The sequence below is a fragment of the Fukomys damarensis genome, unplaced genomic scaffold (genome assembly GCF_012274545.1).
Source record: "Fukomys damarensis isolate Sample0158 unplaced genomic scaffold, DMR_v1.0_HiC HiC_scaffold_38, whole genome shotgun sequence".
Classification (NCBI taxonomy): domain Eukaryota; kingdom Metazoa; phylum Chordata; class Mammalia; order Rodentia; family Bathyergidae; genus Fukomys; species Fukomys damarensis.
Window position 1 is genome coordinate 22,629,857 of NW_022900950.1, and position 6,315 is coordinate 22,636,171.

Sequence of the window (6,315 nt, forward strand, 5' to 3'; positions counted from 1 at the left end):
TCTATTCAATCACACTTGTGGGAAATGAACAGTTAATGCACTACTAAAGATACCCACATAAAATTTAATGTTTTCTTTTAATTTGCATAGAGTGAAAAACTATAATCTATAAAGCAAGTTATTTTTTGCATTTCAGTTTATATATCATACCCATAGGACTATATTTAAAAAGTCACTTTGAGCATTTTGTATATAATCATGTTTCATGTGAGCAGATTAAAGACATTTAAGCTGTCAACTGCGCTAAGTGTTGAAAATGTCTTTCCATTAATGTCTGTAGTTCCAAGAAATAATTCTCTTAGGTCCCAAGAGTCCATGAAAGTTGTACATTTTGCCAAAGTCATAACAGTGATGGAGCAATAGTGGCTTATTCATTCTTGCAGATGTATTTGTTATAATTGTGTAATCAGAAGCCAAGATTCTCTCCTTTGAACCAAAATGACCTTTCAGAGGTAGATTTTCCTGTCTAATTTTTATCAGTTCCTTAATATTCCTACTGAATACCATTTTCAGTTGTACCTTCCGACTTTTAACTGAGCCAGTCAGGAAAATATAAGAATTCCTTATACTGCATATTATTTGTTAGATGGTAAAATGGAAAACTATTATTTTCAGCATATCATTTGCAAACTCCTGTGACTCTCACCTTCAAGAGTATATATAAAGAAAAAAGTAGGGTGAGATTTACATTGCAACTAAATATTAGGTGGTTTCAATGTCCAGAGCAAAAATAATCAGTGAGTAATACATGAATTCTGCTTCTCCTCACCAGGATAATTATTGTGAGTGATGCCATAGTCTGTGAATAGGCTCAAGGGTAAGGTGTGAGGTATTTCCTATGATTGAGCAACTGTTAATAATAGAAACAGCTTCAGTTTTACAGCCAGACAGTCCTAAACCTAGATAGCTAGATACCAGTTTTTCTTACTACCTATGTGGGCCTCATCGATCCAGTTACTTTTGCTGAGTTTTAAGTTATTCTCCAACTTAACAGGCATACATATGAAATGAAGCATATTTCATAAAGACCTAATTCTGTTATTTACCTCCCCACTGGCTTTTGCCAATCAAAGTGCCATAGTCTTAAATGTAAGATATGGATCATCTGAGGCAGGAATCTGTTTAAACAATATCTATGAAAGTAACTGTAAATGCTATGAAAATTGTAAAATGTTTATGTTAATTATCTGAACCTATTGTCTATAATGGAAAGTAGTACACCAAGTTTATGGTACTTTTAAAATGTTGTATAAAGAGAATGTATTGATACATTCTCCCAGAGGAACTGAAATTTTCTTTTATGGCTAAGATGGTTTATTTCTTTTGTTTGTTTTTGTTTGGGGGTTTTATTTTTGGAGACAGGGTCTTGATATGTAGTTCAGGCTGTCCTTGAAGTCACTGTGCAGGCTGGCTGGGAACTCATTGACCCTCCTGCCTCAGTTTCTGAGTGTTGGGATTGCAGGCATGCACCCCTGCACCCAGCTGGAGGTGGAGACTATGCAGTAGCAAAAACTTTCTGGGAAAAAAAGGGACCTGGCCCACTCTCCTGAGCCCCACAAGCCTCTCAGTCCCCTTTATTCTGCAGGCTGTCTTGTAACCCCACCATGTCTTCCCCCCACCACGAGTTCTATGGACATCCAACTGGGTGAATGATCCTCTTTCTTACTGAGCCCCATCCCTCACTGGCAGAAGGTCACTGTTCCTTCCTCTCTTTTCTCTGCTTCTCAAGAAATGCCCTCCTTCAGCCTAGCACCTCCTCCTCTTCATCCACTATAAAGAAAGAGTTGTGTCTCAGGGTCCAGACCCTGATGTCTTAGGCACCAAAGGGACCAGCTTGGCCTACATCTTGGGTAAAATGGGGTTCAGGGTCTGGGATAGGGAGCTGGCATGGGGCTGGGGAGGGCTCTAGGTAGGGAGAAAGACAAGAAACAAGTGAGAAGATGAGAGCCTCCCATTTCTTGTTCTCATCCTTCCATTTGTCCCTTGAGGCCTCCCATTTGGAGTCATTTTTTTGTAGCCCACTGACTTGTGCATCTTCCCCTCAGACTTGCTGGCCCCTGGCTGTGAGCATCTCCTCCTGTCACCCTGTGTGCTCTGGTTCTCTGCCCCTTGGATGGCTTATGGACTTGTACCCTGACTGCTGTCTCTCTTTGTGGCTCTTTTTGAGGGCCTTTGTTTGCCCTTTCCAGTCATCCTAGAACTAGATGAGGAGCTTGAGCCAGAGTACAAGCAAAAGAAGGGCCCTGCTCCAAAGATGCTGGTCCACAAGCTCTGCCATGTGTGGAACAAGGCTTCTGGCTTCTACTACAATGTGCTGAGCTGTAAAGGCTTCAAGGCTTCTTCTAGTGCAGCATGGTCCACCAAGTATCCAGGAGCTCCATCTGCCGGGGCAGCAGAACCTAGGACCAAGGCTGCTGCTGAGGGCCCTGTCACCAACAGGGGTCCTCTTGGAAGAACAGATCCAGAAGAAGGTTCAGAAGCAGCAGCAGCAACAGCAGCATCAGTAGCCTGTGGAGCCAAGGGTGGCAGCAGTTCAGCCTCCGGGCCTTGCGCATTCCTGGGAGGTCCAAGGCAGGCAGCCAGGGCTCCGGTGAAGGAGAAGGTGTCCAGTTAACAGTGGCTCAGGAACTCATGATCCAGCAATTAGTGGTGGCCCAGCTGCAGTGCAACAAGTGTTCCTTCTCTGGCCAGCCCAAAGTCACAGTACAGTGCCTCCCCTGTCCCACACGGTGGGTTGGGAGGGCTCTAGGCTGCAGTGGTAGAAGACCCACAGAACACATCAGTGGTGCTGGGCGTGACCCTGGCCTTCTGTGTCCCAGCCCTGACCCCTTGGTGCAGTCCCACAGTCCTAAGATGCCCAGCAGCAGCGCTTTATCCACTCCGCAGAGCTGGCCATCATCTTGGTCCAGGAGATGCTGGTTTCCTGCAACTGGGCTGTGAGGACCAGGTCACCCTCTTGAAGGCATCCACCAGTGAGGTAACCAACAGGCCATACTCCCCTCTGCCCACAGAGACCCCTGAGATCTGTGAGACAGATGGTGGCAGCAGAGTGAAGAGTAAGAGCAGCTGTTACCTTTGAGGTGATGAAATTTTCAGGGGAGCATCCAGATTCTAAACAGGATGGTCAGAGCCTCTCAGGGACCAAGACAAAAAGGGAAGAGGCTGAGAACAATGGAAGGTCAGTCTAGAGGGGCCTACTTTACCAGAAATATGCCCAAAACTTTCTCAGTGACATTTGAACCAGTGAATAAGTGTTGAGTGACTGCTGCATACAGGGCTCCACTCCAAGTCCTGGCCAAAGGGACTGAACAGGCAAAACTCCCTTTCCCTGCAACAGCCTGAGAAAGAGTCCTAACGATGGAGCCAGGAAGCACATGTCCAAGCCAAGTCTAGAGGGGAGAGAGCTGGAATGTAGCCTCATACTGCTGTGGCAGACCACAGTCCTGTTCCTTTGAGGCCTGCATGGAGGGGACAGCAGCTAAAGGGCCCGGGCCCCCAACACCACCAAATCATGCTGCTGGAGACCGTCAGGCGCTACAACCATGACAGAGAGTGCATCACCTTCCTGAAGGAATTCACCAACAGCAAGGAGGACTTCCACCATGCAGGTCACAGGGAGTCTGGGGGCCAGGGAGGGTGTGCTGCTGGCTTCAGGACCTCAAGATGCCTCATCCCAATAGAGTCTCCAGAGTTGGGCTCTCGGGAGCCAACTAGTGACCTTGTCATCTGCTCTCTCCACCCCAGAGTCCTCCAAGATTTGTGACTTTATCTTGTAAACTGCCCCAGGGCCTGGCACGCAGTAGGTGCTCCGTATGCGATGAATTAATGAAGGAGTCCATCTCAGAAGCAAGCTGAACTTTACCCAGAGCAGTAGGAGGCCCAGGCCTACTGAAGTGGGGAGGAGCTGCCTGAGGGCCAGGGCGAGAGAATGGTGGGAAACACTAAGTAAATACTTCTCTTCCTCGTGGCCCGACTTGATCTGGCAAGGTCTGAAGCAAACAGAGGGTCGGAAGCCACCACCTGGGCTGCGCAGGGGTCAGGGCACTAAGGTCAGGTGCAGCATCCTGTCCCTGCTGAGGCCTGCAGGTGGAGTTCATCATCCCCATCTTTGAGCTCTCGCTGGGCCATGCAGCGGCTGGGCCTGGATGACGATGAGTACGTCCTGCTCAACGCCATCATCTTCTCGGCCAACCACCCAGAGATGCAGGAGATGAGCCATGTGGAGGCTCTGCTGTCCTAAAGGCACATCACGAGGCCACAGGTGGGTCTGCCCCCCTCAGGCCTCCCCAACCTCGCCTGGCCCTGGCTTTCCAGGCTGGTCCTTGGGGGTGTCCTGGCAAGGCAGGGACTGTGCCAGCACCACCTTGCACTAGCCGCAGGACCAGTTCTGCTTCTTGCACATGCTGATGAAGCTCATGAGCCTGCACATGCTGAGCTCCGAAAACTCAGAGCAGGCCTGCGCCCTGCGACTGCAGGACAAGAAGCTGCCACCTCTGCTGTTGGAGATCTGGAACATCCTGGAGTAGCCTTACCTGACACCCTTCCATGGAAAGATGCTGTCCCCCCTTCTAGATGGTTCATTTCTATGTTTCCTGTGGTTCACTGTCCAATTGCATTAAATCTAATGTTACCTATTTCTAATGTTATCTTCCAAGGCTCATATTACTCAGGTTTGGTCCTACTTCTATTCTTGGCCATAATCGAGGATTCAAGTGGTGGCCTTTCTTTAACGTAGTAGATATTCATGCAGCACTTATGATGTGTCAGGCATTTCATCAACTGACATCTACAGAAGGTTCTATGCTCCCCCAGAGAAGTCCTAGCCTGCAGGTATTGTGGTAAGATGTTGATAGGGACCTGTAATCAATATCTTCTGCCCTAAACCTTGTGTGCTCTCTGCAGGACCAATGTTTTCCCCTTGCTGTGGCAACTTCACAAGGTTTTAAACACCTTCAGAAAAGAAAGACATATCCTGTTAAGAGCATAAAATGAATTCAGGCCCATATGTTCAGTGCTGTTATACTTTCAGTGTAATGCATTAAATACTCCTAGGAACAAGAATTCAAAGTCATTTCTCGTTAATCATTTTGTGCTCACTGTCTGCTACTAGTCAGAAAAGTTATAGGTCATAATCCTAGTGATATAATATTTTACTGTAAGTGCAAGGCTTTTAATCCCTGCCACTGTGACCAGGGGGCATGTAACCATGGGTAACAAGAAACAAATAGGTATATAATGGATTTTGAGTGATTTGAGGGAGAGATGGGGAGAAGCAGAGAAATGATTTGAGAGAGAAGTGTCAAAAACTATATTTAGGGCTGGGGATTTAGCTCAGTGGTTCTGCTGCCTGCCTCACAAGCACAAGAACTAAATTGAAAGGGACACTTTGAAAACCAGATTAAAAGGAATTTTCTTTTTTTTTCCCAATATTGCTTTAGAGTTAATTTATCATAAAAGTTATTCTATCAGTTTAACTACCAATTCTCTACTGGCTCCATTAATAATTCTCTCTTCCTTAGAAGCTTTTTTTTTTTCCTTGGAAATTTTAAGAGCAACTACATTATTATTAATTTCTTATGTAGTTCATTTGTGGAGGTATGTAACAAATAAAGACTGTGTCAGAAAGAAACAGTAGCATGTGATTTAACAGAGCAGAATTCAATGAGAGAAGACATTAACTGAGATATGACGGTGAAGAAATATAGGAGTCTAGCAGGGCATGGTGGCACATGCCTGTAATCCCAGCAAGAGGATCGCTGCTAGTTCAAGACCACCCTGGGCTACATAGTGAGTTCCGGGAGTCTCATATTTTAAGAGCAACTACATTATTATTAATTTCTTATGTAGTTCATTTGTGGAGGTATGTAACAAATAAAGACTGTGTCAGAAAGAAACAGTAGCATGTGATTTAACAGAGCAGAATTCAATGAGAGAAGACATTAACTGAGATATGACGGTGAAGAAATATAGGAGTCTAGCAGGGCATGGTGGCACATGCCTGTAATCCCAGCAAGAGGATCGCTGCTAGTTCAAGACCACCCTGGGCTACATAGTGAGTTCCAGGTCAGTCTCAACTACATAGTGAGACCCTGTCTCAAAAAATAAAAGAAATATAGGCGACCATAGAGTATTAGTGACCAGGAGTAAGCACCATAGATGTAAAATAATGTGGATATGAAGAATATTTAATATATCCTGGTGAATTGTTCTCAAAATAGAGATAAATAGGCCAGGGATTTAGCTCAGTGGTACCACACCTGCCTTGCGAGCATAAGATCCTGAGTTCCATCCCCAGTACCAAAAACGAACAAACAA

At 45.7% G+C, this 6,315-nt stretch overlaps 1 pseudogene; it reads left to right on the forward strand.

Moving 5' to 3' along the window:
- Nucleotides 1-1,649: 1,649 nt before the first annotated feature.
- On the forward strand, nt 1,650-4,526 carry LOC104868876 (annotated as a pseudogene).
- The last annotated feature ends 1,789 nt before the right edge of the window (nt 4,527-6,315 follow it).